The following is a 13480-nucleotide window of genomic DNA, read 5'->3' on the forward strand; positions in this document are numbered from 1 at the left end:
AGGGTCGCATTTATTTTGCTACGCATATTTTTCAGCGATAGGAAATGGTATTTCCCATATATTTTGTTGTTGTGTGTTTGCAAGTAATTTGCAATCCATTCAATCCGTGCTACGTGCAAGGGCTTTGCAAGATTTGGAGAATACCCCTATTGTTTTGAAGCAATTTAATTAATTCCAACTATATACAAGTAATCTTGCCGAGTCATCAGTTGCTATCATTTTTGTTGTGAAATCGTAATTCTTGTGTAACTGCAATTGTGTTTGTTCTTGCGCCTTTCTTTTGCTCTTTTTGTTTACTTGTTTTAGTAATTCCTGTCACAGCTGTTTGCTTTGTGTTTATTGAGTGCCATATTACAGTGATTCTCAAACTGTTCGCTTCATTTAAGACTAAGTACATCAGCTGATTTTAACTAACCTCCTAAACTCTTTAAGTATTTTGTTTGCCTTTTTATTACCATAAGTGTTATTAATTTTTCACTATGAAGTGCGATCTTGATAATTGCCAAGTTAAAAGCGAAACTGAACGTTTTTTATTGTGCTGGGTCTGTGATGGTATTTGCCATCTAATGTGTGCTGGTTTGAAAGGAAGAATTCCGGACGCTATTAATCATGGCAAAGGTCTTCGCTGGTCTTGCTTAAAGTGCAGGTCAACCGAAGTTTATCTCTTTAAGTTGTTTAGACAAACCAGAAATGGTGTTTCAGAGGTAGGGAGAGAGTTGTCGGCACTGACCGTAAAATTTAAGCATTATGAAAATGTGTTCAAATCTTTTAAATGCTTAGATATCGTACAATCCATTAAGGATATTCGTGTGTCTAAACTTAAGTTGTGGCATCGTCATCTAATCCTCCAACGCTTACTCTACCCTCAATGAGTAACTCAGTTACTCAACCCCTTCCGCCGGTTATCGAGTCTAATACTAGGAGACTGGTTGTGGTTCCCACAAAGAAGTCTATGTTTGTCTCTAGATTTTCGAGGGATACTTCCGAAGACGATATAAAGTTTTACATCTCGTCCAAAGTTAAAAATATCAAGAAAGAAATATTTCTTCATTTAAAATTTACGTAAATTTAGAAAACTTTGACATGCTGCTTAGTAGTTCTTTTTGGCCCACCGGAACTTTCGTTCGTGAGTTCGAGTATAGACCCAACAAAAATAATAATTTAGCAAACATTCCCCGTCAGAATACTGAATCAAAAAACTGATTACTAAATCGACTTTAAGTATTTATTTATTAAGTTATTATCAAAACGTAAGAGGCTTAAAGCTTAAACAGACGGCAGCGTTGATCCGGACTAACTCGGACTTAATCCGGATCAACTGCAGTTAATTCCCGAGCTGATCCGGATCAACGCTGCCGTCTGTTTACGCTTTTAAATACTAAATTAACGAATTTATGCCTTAATGGCCTTGAATGCAATTATAATATAATTTCTTTCACTGAAACTTGGCTCAAACCTCACATTTTCAATTCAGAGATTCTTTCAAATTATTATCATATCTACAAAAAAATCGTGAGGGCAGAATAGGCGGTGGCGTATTCTTTGCCGTAGATTCTTCAATAACATCTGAAGAAGTTAGTCTTCCGCACACTGAATCTGCAGAATTCAAATGCATTCGTGTACAGGTTGGAAGGGGGTTTACTTATTTAGCTCTATGCTATATTCCTCCCCAATTTTTACGTGCTATGCGTTGGGTAACCGCTTACACGCAAAACCAGTTTAACAGATTCTTATGTGACAACGCTCATGCAAAGCTAAGTATGCATAACTGGGCTATTAGATCTTGTTTACGTTGATGATGCATCTAAGTCAGTGGTGCACAGCGTTGGCAGAACTCCCAATACAAGGGCAATATTTTTGTATCTGTATGTGTGTACTCAGCAAAACACAAACAAAGTACAAACCTCAGTATATCCAGTAAAAAAACTGTGGTGAAGTCCTTTATGGGGATAAAGTTTCCAGAGGTGAAATTTTGGGTACCGCATAATTTCTTACACGCAGGGTTGCTTTTCAGTACTAATGATAGAAACTTAAGAAATATTAAAAAAAATGCATATAGTGCATTAATTTTTGGAAGAAATACCATATATTGTACGTACTCTGATTAATAATATTAAAAAATGTATTAGAACCACCGCTTAATGTTATATTTGATNGATGATAGAAACTTAAGAAATATTAAAAAAAATGCATATAGTGCATTAATTTTTGGAAGAAATACCATATATTGTATGTACTCTGATTAATAATATTAAAAAATGTATTAGAACCACCGCTTAATGTTATATTTGATGCAAATTAATTTTGCTACTCGGAACGCTCTGCGCATTGCCACTGAATACTTAAAAATTATATCCCTGGTCCTTGTTCTTTCTGTATTGCATCGTGGTGAATTCACATTTCTCAGAAATTTGGCAACAAAACAAAATGAAGGGAGTATTTTATTTGCTAATTTTAGGATATGTTGAGGCAAAAAAGAAGGCGCAGTTGGAATATGAAGTTATTAGTATGAAGTAGCAACTCAGGCTCATTTGGAAAGTTATGCCGATAAGCAAGATGGAATTTGGAAAAGTAAGTGCCTGGTTTCAGCATATCTATGTATTAAAAAGTAATTAATTAAATTAAATTGTGTTTAACAGAAATGTTTTAAATCGAGTGGCGTTATTTAAGATGTGCTCCAAATATTTAGCGAACTTTTTTTTCGCCTTCTCAACGTGCTAAGTGACAAGATAAGATGACTGCCACCACGGCCGGTAAGAAGCCCGAAGCAAAGTAAAAACTATCTTCCAGGAAGCTGCCTGCTGTCCCCGAGTCGAAGCTGAAGTTAAGCAAGAAGCAGGTCAGTAAACGTGCTACCCTAATCAAGCGTAAACTAAAGCGCTCTGCTGTGATTGCACTCCGCAAGCGTGAAAACTTGGAGCATGCTGAGAAATATCAAGCAAAATATCTCCGTGATGGACGCCGTGAGGTGAACTTGCGCCATCTGGCAAAGAAACGCGGCCCATTCTACGTACCCGCAGAATGGCTTTTGTGATCTGTATCTGCGGTATCAAAAAAGTTGCACCAAAAGTGCGTAACATTTTACTGTGGTTCCGTGTTCGCCACATTAACAACGGTTTGTTCATCGAATTGAACAAGGCATCCATTAATATGCTACGGATTCCCGAACCCTATATTATATGGGGTTATCCAAATCTTAAATCAGTTCGTGAATTGATCTACAAACGTGGAATTGTTAAGCACAACCATCAACTTGTCCCAAACTCTGACAACTTTGTGATCGAACGCAAATTGTGCAAAGCGCACGATATTCAGTGCGTTGATTATTTGGCAGTTTTCACTGTTGGATCCCACTTCAAGAAAGCCTCCAACTTACTGTGGCCACTACGTTGAGGTTGGTGATTTCGGTAGCCGTGAAGATCATATCAACAAACTGCTGCCCGAGATAGTTTAAAGAAATTTTCTGGTGTACAAGGTTCAGTATTTTTATTTCAAAAATATATAATAATAAAAATAGAAAATAATGTTTTTTTGTAACTTTCTGAAGGTTTAACCCGCAAATATGCCAAATGGAAGGCAGCTTATATTCACAATTCCTTGAACAATGTCGAAATTCTATTGCCGTTTGTAAAGGCCATTTCAAACGGCTTCATTCCACAAATTTAATTTGTTTTGGGTTTTTCAGCTCATTAACGATGCACCCAGGATTGCATTTACCGGGTATGAAAATATTTCATTATGCGTTCCAAAACTAGCTCCGAGCTACTAAAAGTTTGTTAAGCTTAAGTTAAATAGTTTTTTATTTAATATTTATTCCTGGTATTTATTCAAAAAAAAATCAGGTCAATATTAATGTACGAAATGAAGTAAATAAAAATCTAAGAATATATTTATTGAATATTTTGTCATAGAGCCGTTATTAAATAAAGACATAAAAGCGTCGGGCGTTGGTCCTGACGTATATAGAATTAATGCATTAGAGAGAGATAATTATACAAGCTCAACGGGCTAATTTAGGTATACTTACATATGTGTTGTATTGTATTGTATTCTATCATTCTTGACAAACTCCTGCCTTTCGTGACTCGGCGCACAACTAGAAAATATTGGTTCCGTACGTCATGCGGACTGCGCCCCTCGTGCGGATGGGCGGGAATGGAGGGCAAAACCGTTGGGATTATTATTATTATTATTAAACCCTTAACCCGTCAACTCCCATTTGCAGGGTTCTGTAATATTCTGATATTTCTTTCACTTATTCATTACATAATTGAAGATGAGTTGCGTGATATAACCGGGCACTTAATTGTTGCTGGAGATTTCAACGCAAGAGCCGCGGAATGGGGAAGACTGGTCCTTCAAAGGGCAGCCCGCATTGGCCTGACCATCCTCAACACCGGAACGACACCTACATATCGAAGGCCGGGTTTTGGATACTCGATCCCTGACATAACCCTGGTTTCAGAAAGCCTTCTTAGAAGGGCTGACGGATGGCGAATGATGGAAGACCTGAGTGGTAGCGACCATAACTACATCACCTTCCAAGTCACTGACACAACGCGAGAGCAAACACATAGTATCCCTCGCAGGAAACCAGGATGAAACCCGTCTAGGGTCGATGTTTGCAAGTTCGACACATCACTCCAAGCAGATTCCCAACGCATTTCACCCACAACGGTAGAGATCCACAACAGGGCGCCTTGTGATAAGCTGGTGGAAGAAACGATGCACTGCATACACCGGGCATGCAAAGCCTCAATGCCGCAGAGGAGAGCATGGTCAAGTAAAAAGCAGGTGTACTGGTGGAATGACCGAATTGAAGAGCGGTTAAAGGCCTGCCATATAATGCACAAACTCGCAACGCGCGCTCGTGGCAGACCTGAGGCGCTGACCAGAGCAGCAGCTTACAAAAGCACTTAGAAAGCACTTGGAGTCGAGATACAGAAGAGTAAATGGAACTGCTGGAAAGCGTTTTGTTACGAAGTGGATTGTGATCCCTGGGGCCAGGGATACAAACTAGTTATGAAAAAGTTCCATACACCATCGCAAGCGATGGATGAGGTCCGAGTTAAGAATATAGTGGATTCACTATTTCCCACACACCCACTAAGAGCAAATCGATGGCTGAGTGGAAGATCGACCTATCTCGGCAGCCAGTTCAAAAACGCCCTATCTCAGAAAACTTTTCAAGAACGCCCTACTTCAGAATTTGACTGAAAAACTCCTTATTTCAGAATTTTATTTAAAAACACCCTATCTCAGAATTCGGTTCAAAAACGCCCTATCTCAAACGAAAATACATTGAAAATAAGCGGAGATAGGGCGTTTTGAATCGGCAGCTGAGATAGGTTTTCAATCAAATTCTGAAGTAGGGCTTTCTTGAAAAGTTTTCTGAGATAGAGCGATGTTCAAAAATTTTCTGAGATAGGGCGTTTTCGAACTGGCTGCCGAGATAGGTCGATCTTCCACTCAGCCATCGAAATAGAGTGTTCGTCGAGGAGCAAGCTGAGACACCACTGTTTTCTGCAGACGAGCTGAAGTTTTGTACGACACAACACAAGGTCAGATAAAAAGACGTATAACCGGCGGAGCGGCACAGGGGTTTGTCCACGTATGACAGTCTGTTGCGCATGGAAATGCGGGGGAGCGCCTTCCTTGTCGCCTTCGCGGACGACGTGCCCGCCGTCATAACAGCAAGAAACATCCAGCAAACGCAGCTCAAGCTGAACCAGGTAATGCGCAGCGTCAGTGGATGGATGAGCGATTGCAATTGGCTACAGTCAAAACAGAGATCGTGCTCCTCACCAAGAAACGATTACAAACATGATGGTCGGACCTCAGCCCGTGACAACTTCTAGGTCTATAAAATACCTAGGGTGAAGCTTGACAGCAAATTGACATTCTGGGAACACGTTCAAGGAGTATGTGAAAAAGCTGCGCCGAGCACGGTGGCTCTAAGCCGGCTGATGGCGAAAGTGGGCGGCCTGAAGCCATGCCGTAAGAAACTTTTGATGACATCAGTCCAGTCGTTGCTCCTGGATGGGGCAGAAATATGGGCCGACGCATTGAAAGTCAAAACATACCGGATTCAAATGTCTTCGGTCCAGCGCAGAGGGGCACTACGCATTGCTTCTGCATACCGTACAGTGTCCGCGGACGCGGTTCTAGTTATTGCTGGCTTCATGCCAATTGAGCTACTTGCTTACGAGCGAAGACAGATTTACAATCTCAGTGCCGCGATAGGGCGAGCAGCTGCCGCGGCAAGGGCACGCGAGCAACTAATCCAGCAATAGCAACAAAACTGGTAGCCGACCTTCAAACATGGTTGAAAAGACCGCACGGGGAAGTCGATTTCAACCTGACGCAATTCCTCACCGGTCATGGTTACTTCCGAGAATATCTTCATAGAATGTGCAGGGTAGACTCACCGTTCTGTCACTACTGTGGAAACGTCGAAGATAACGAACACCATACATTCTCCACTTGCGAGCACTTCTTATCTACGCGCAAAATGTTGGAAGAAAGATACGGAGACATAACCCCGAACAACGTAATTGGGGTAATGATCTCCAGTGCAAACAAGTGGGAAGCAGTTGCGAGATACGTGAAATTCGTACTCCACTGCAAACGAGAAGACGGATGTCTACTGAGGACACCCGAATGAAACACCCCTACAAAAGAGCAGCCTTGAGGATCAAGTAGCGCGCTGCTGCATCTGAAGATATGCATAATTGTGGTGCCAGATGCTGGGATTGTAATAGACTAGGGGTATTCACTATCAGGTGCATACTTTCTAGCATGGTGCATAGATAGCACAAATATCATGATTGGCTAATTTTTTTGTTGTTTGAACGCATGTAATAGAAAATATCCCAATTCTTCGAAAATGCCTATAAAATGCACCGCAGGTTCAGCAACAACAACAAGCCCTACAAAGTCACATCAACACCAGCCCAAAGAATCCAACAACCAAATGCTAGCCGCAATCCCAGAAAACGCAACAAGATGATAAACTACCAAGATCGTTAATCTCCATTTGCCGCCCGTTTTGGACTCCTGTAGCTCAAAATTCAAAAGCAGCTTCAAATGCTATACAACCAGAGTCAACACGCTGGCTCGCCATAAGCGCAAGTAAGTACCCGTAACGAATGTCCTACATGGACAACTGTCAAAAACAACAAAAGATTCCGAGATAGTCCAGGTGCAATAACTCCCAAAGATACTAAAAACCAGGTTAGGCTCGATAAATATTGGCTAAGAAACCTGCCACCATCTGAAAATAGGTTTGCTTCTCTAGAAACATGAGGAGTTCAATACGTCAAAATAAAAACAGCAGAGGCCCCGCCATTTATTGCTGACAGGGTAAATAATATAAAACCCGTTCATGAATAGGGTTACCAGACCTAAAATGCCGAAAGGGATACAGATAAGAACAAATGGGGGAACTTGGGGTACAGCTGAGAAAGAAAAGGGGGTATTTTTCGGGGGACAAAAAACTTAATGTATTCAACAAAAAATTTATTTATTCGCTTATGGAACAATAAAACCGTCCATAAATGAAAATACATTATCATTTGAACAAAACAAAGTCATACTGGCGATCAAAACTAAGTGCACGGCGATTTGTTTGTAAATACCTGCAATGTTTCTCAAGTAATTTTTTTGTTATTTTTTATAAAAATATTTTTCATGCTTTAACCAATACCCTAAAATTTATTCAAAATTTCAAACTTAATACCAACTCTTCAAAAATTCAACAAATTTCCATAAAAATTTTGGGCTTTTTCATCTGAATTCATGAATATGCAGTTACGTGGCTCATGAAAGTTTAGTAAAATAAGTGCAAGTTTTACGCGGATAAAAATCGCGTAGAATGTTGATACTTTTTTGCTGATGGCTTTTTTCCATACAAATATGAATTTGAGGAAAATGCGCAAGACCGTTTGCATAAAAAATCAATGCCAGTTTTTATAAATTGCACTTCTTATATGAAAAACCCGCTGTTTAAGACTTGCACGTATTGTACTAAAACTACGTATTCATGAATTCAGATAAAAAGTCCAAAATTTGTATTAACTTTGCAAGTTTAATTGATGTATGTATATGGCTTTGGTTAAAGCATGAAAAATATTTTTATATAACAAATGCATGTATATGGCTTTGGTTAAAGCATGAAAAATATTTTTATAAAACAAATAACACAAAAATTAACTTCAAAAACATTGTAGATATTTAAAAAAATCACCCTGTACTCCGTTTTGATCGCCAGTGTTCAGCCTTAAAAATGGCACAAGAATATTTTCAAATAAAAATTATACTTTTCGTTCAACTTTTAAAGCCTGTGAAAGTTGAACAATGCAAACACGCTTTAAGCGGAAACTGAACGATTTCGTTCGAAAATGGGGGACCTACGCAACCTTCCGTAGCAAGGGGGACAAAAGTCAAAATGGGGTATGTCCCCCCGATGGGGTACGTCTGGCGACCCTATTCATGAACTTGCTAAAAGAAATAGCTCTAAACTCTTTTGACTTAAAACTCATAAGTAACGAGGAAGTCAAGGTGCAGGCAACATTGGTGGAAGTTTATAAAGCGATTGTTGCGAAATTAGAAAAAAAGCACAGAGTTCTACACATCGTACAGTTTCCTAAGTAAAAACACTATCAGCTGATTGCCGGATAATGCCTGCAGCTGAGATCACTTGTTTTTTTGCATTTGCTCATCGTTTACAATTTCTTTAATTTCTATTACAATTTCTTCCATTTCTATTACAATNTTATCGTTTACAATTTATTTAATTTCTATTACAATTTCTTCCATTTCTATTACAATTTATTCAAAATACACTAACACATTGAACCAAAAACACCAATACACTAACCAAAGACACACCTACAGCCTGCCAAATACACACCTACAGCCTGCCAGCAAAAACGGTAAGAAGAAGAGTTACTTTACTTACGGAACTGTACGATGGTTCTACACCTACAAGCAGGGTTACCAGCTCATAAGCACTGTAAGACCGGACACGTTTCGTTTGGCGACCATATTATTATAAAGGGTTGTTTTCACACTATGTCAAATTCAATGGCATTTGTCGTGAAATAATTGAAAACACATTATCAAATGGGATTGAAATGCGGTATATCGATTTCAATCAGTAAAGGTAAATAAAGCAGCCAATTTATAACTTTTGTAATAGAGTTTTGTGTTAAAGTCGGATTTTGGTGGAACATAGCACTAAACTTCCTGTGATATATACGAAAAGAAACAAACAAAACAGTGAATTTGTCAACATTCAACTTTTCAATAAGAAACGTAAATTATTTTTTTAATTGTAAAAATATACGATTTATAAAAAGTACAAATAAAGAAAATATTAAAAATGGTGGCTGTGGTGCAAGTCTTAGAGAATTAGGCGCACCTAAAGTTGTGTAATAAAACAGCTTTCTCGCTTTAGTCCTGTCATTGGGCTATATTATACAAAATTTTAAAGGCAACATTTCAAATAAGATAATGACAAATCAATATAACAGGGCAATTATTGCAACTTTCTTTCAACTCAATACAGACTTTTGTCTTTCGGAAGACAATTGTCAATTCTAGAAAATATCTTAAAAGCTCTTTACTGTCTTTCGAAAAAATAATTTAGGAGACCTTAGCGTTATGCTGTCGCCTTTTAGTAATGTGACCAACTATTTCATAGCACAAAGAAGTACAGGTTAGTTTGGATTAGGTTATTACCGCAAGCCAAATTTCGAATGAAGCTAATTTCGATCCCTGAGATCTCAGTGTTAGTTCAGAAGTGCCAGCCAAAATACTTCCATCTTAGCCTCGCGAAGGTTGGACAGTCTAAAAGGAAGTTTGGAGATGATTCCACTTCATCTTCAACTTAACAGCTGATACAAAAGAGATATCAGTTGAAAATCCTAGTCTTACCGCATGAATACCAATCGCTCAATGGCCCGTCCGAACCCCGATCACTAGCCCTTAAGAGGTAACGTGGTATTCGGCACCTTTATGGGGTAACGATGTGTCACTCGTTTCTTGCGCTGCAGCTGCAAAAACTATTTTAAAGTGCCCTAAAAAAACATTTGCTGCAGCAGAAAAACGTCTTTTTTCACAAAAGCAGCATCACTTTCCTTTATCCATTTTATTAAGTATTTAGTAATTTAGCAATTTCATTATCGCGAGTACGAAGTATGCGTGTTAGTCTAGCGCTCGCCGCAGGAGAGCAGAGGCGTCCATAGTTGCTCCTTACTAGGGGATAACGTTTTAAGAGTGCCTCTCCAATGCCAGGTGATCAGCCACGCAACACTGACTACCCTCCAAGCCATGGGGATGTACCCGGTCCTCATGCAGTTCACCTCTGCTTTTAGCGATAACTCTCCTACAGCAGTACAAGGAAACCGACGCCTTTCTTACCCTTTCCTCAGAATTAGGCTTCCACGACAGCTTCCTCTCCAGGATCAAGCCTAAGTACTTGATCCTGTCTGAGAGCCGCAGACAAACAACCCCCCTCGGCCCAAACGGGTATCTTGTACTTCCTGGTAAACAAGACCAGTTCCGTCTTACTGGGATTTACTGCGAGGGCGCCGTTGATTGTTCTGGTAACCTTGAGCCAGTTCAAAAAAGGTTTATAGAAATCGTCCCTTAACCAAAAGTTCCACATAATCTACATAGGCGATCACTCTACAGCCCACTTTTTCCAGTTCCTCTAGAAGGTCGTTTACAACCGTAATCTATAGCAGGGGAGAGAGAACACCGCCGTTTGGAGTGCCCCTATTGACTCTGCGCTGAGTGCAGGCGCTCCCCCACTCCTCCGCGACATTTCTGTCAGGAAACAAGCTGAAGATAAGCCTTATTAGGTTGGTTTCAACCCCTAGATTATGAATATGCTTGACTATTGCCTCTGGAGGAACATTGTTGAAGGCCCCATCGATATCGGAGAAGGTCCCTACTGCATCATATTTATGCATGGAGACTTCCTCCGACCACCTTACCAATGTGCGCAGGGCGGTATCCACCGACCTTTTCTTGCCATAAGCATATTGAACTCTTGAAAGACAATCACGAGGAATCGCATTTTCTCGCATTTTTAACAAAAAACGAAGATAGACTGATGGGCCTAAAATCCCTAGGGGAAACATTAGAGCTTTTTTTTAATGGTTTGAACGAATTTACGGGTTTGTCGCCTTAACCCAAATTGACCCCGTGTTGCCATATGGCAACGCAAAATACATCATGTTTAAGAGGGTGTAAAACAAAAAACACTTACTTCAAAATGCTTATATCTACGTTAACTAATTCCTAAAAGGTGTATCCTTCGAAACGCTTACGCTTCCGTCAGATCCTTGCTCTCTATCGAGTGTAATGCAAGTGTGTTCTTTAAACAAAATTAGAAGTGGCAGAAAACCATCAAAATGTCATACATGAAGAAGTAAGCATGAATTTATAGAAAGCGTTTTTTTATTTACAAATTATGATAGTGACAAAATATTAGTTAAAACATTATTGACTCTATTAGTAATAAGTAAGAATAAAAAACAATCGTGCATGCTATATAATTTAAGTGTTTTTTAAGTCCGTTGCCATATGGCAACACGGGGCGTAATGTGAACTGGTCCTCTTTTTATCAAATTCTGATATGTTCGCTAGCCCAAATTGACCCCGTGTTGCCATATGGCAACGCAAAATACTGTCATGTATGAGGCAGTGTAAACAAAAATAGTTTGTATGTATTTTTGCAGTTTTGCAGGTGGTTAACTCATTCCATTTAGCTCTGAACTGCCTAATCATATTATCATATTATATATCATTGTACAAGTGTTGAAGTGGTATACAAATGTAGTTTGTCTGCTCCAGGGAAAACTGGTGGCGTTTTTTGCATTCTCATCTGCTACTTCATTATCCTAGATTCCCTTGTGACCGGGCACCCCATAGATATGTAGCCTTTTATCAGCGTCTAGCTTTTCAATGGCTTCCCGGCTGCCAGGGACGTTTATGGATGATATACTATATCAGGAAACTGCCTTGATTGCCGCCTGGAATAGGTTTAAGTTTGAATTGATTGTCGTTTCGGTGAGGGCTAGCTCTTTAATTATCCTCATTGCGAAAACCTCTGCTTGAAATATGCTGCAATGGACAGATAGCCTTATTGTCCGCCTGACGTTCAGTTCCCGGCAGTAAATCCCGGCACCCACTCCCGTAACCATTTTAGAGCCGTCCGTGAAAATGTTTAGGGATCTATGGCTAGATTTCATTTCCATTGCTCTTCCTCAAACGTTGTGCAAATAGTTCGTTTCCACTTAAAGCTAGGTGCCATGAAGCCTGTGCTGCTTGTGCTTTCCGCCCCAATTAAGTGGTGCCCAAAGGTTCTGAAATTTAATTTCCCTATGACCGTCAATCCACGTGCGGATTTCGCAGCAGGGGTTTTAAAGAGCAGCCGTCGAAGTGGACCTCAGCGCTCCCGCGATGTACAGTGTCGCTAGACGTTGAACCTTCTCCATTGGGCCGAGGCATAAGGACTTTTGTGCGGCATTCCAGCACACCAAAGCGCCATAGAGCAGTATTGGGCTGACGATTTCTGTGTAGCACCAATGCATCAGAGCAGGTGACAAACCCCAGGTGACTCCCAGCATTCTTTTACATGCATAAAGAGCGTTACTGGCCTTCTTCTCTCTTTCTTCAACATTGCGCATCCACAGCAGCTTACTCTCCAAGACTACTCCCAAAAACTTTCTGTGGTCTTTAATAGACAGCTCGATGCTAAATACCTAGCCTCGGGGGTCTCCACACTGGGACCTTATATCTTTTTGTGACTACACCACTGACCCATACAAATTTACAAAAAAACTTCGTTGTGTTGGTGAAGCATGTAAAACTATAGGACGAGTAGCCTGTGCAAAATGTGATGTGCGTTTATGTTTGAAATGCTTTGCTACTTTTCATTAACTTCTTCATCCGCTTTGCACGTAGAATATGCATATATTATCAATAAATGTATTAAAACTTATACACAATGTTTCTATTATTTCATATTTTAACCAAATACTGTCCTCTAACAATCCATCTGGAATATGCCCCGTGTTGCCATATGGAAACGGCCGATATCGGAAGAACTATACTACACGATTTAGTCATATTTTACAACGCTTTTATCAACTTGCAATGTTGTGTTCCAGAAACTTTCAATGTTGTGTTCCAGAAACTTTCAATGTTGTGTGTCCGACACCATAAAGCAAAGCTTTGAAAAGCTCCTATAAAAAAGCATAGTGAATAGGGCGAGGTAGATGACATCTAGATGTCGCCCTATGTACTACGTTTGCTACACCGGAAATAGACGANTCTAGATGTCGCCCTATGTACTACGTTTGCTACACCGGAAATAAAATTAATTGGTGCTCGTTTGTATGTTCATACATATGTAAATGTAGGTGTGTGCACCTTTCTATTAATATCGTTGAATTATTTTAATATCTAT

The 13480-nt window shown here is 39.8% G+C and overlaps 1 long non-coding RNA gene across 1 annotated transcript; it reads left to right on the top strand.

The window, feature by feature from the left end:
• Window positions 1-2462: 2462 nt before the first annotated feature.
• Window positions 2463-3652, top strand: LOC108376812 (uncharacterized). The gene is made up of 3 exons (XR_001849285.1): window positions 2463-2571; window positions 2640-3475; window positions 3548-3652. It is a non-coding gene; the product is annotated as an uncharacterized LOC108376812 (long non-coding RNA).
• The last annotated feature ends 9828 nt before the right edge of the window (window positions 3653-13480 follow it).

The sequence above is a fragment of the Rhagoletis zephyria genome, unplaced genomic scaffold, assembly GCF_001687245.7.
Source record: "Rhagoletis zephyria isolate East Lansing unplaced genomic scaffold, Rhagoletis_zephyria_1.1 Rzeph_scaffold_11020, whole genome shotgun sequence".
Classification (NCBI taxonomy): domain Eukaryota; kingdom Metazoa; phylum Arthropoda; class Insecta; order Diptera; family Tephritidae; genus Rhagoletis; species Rhagoletis zephyria.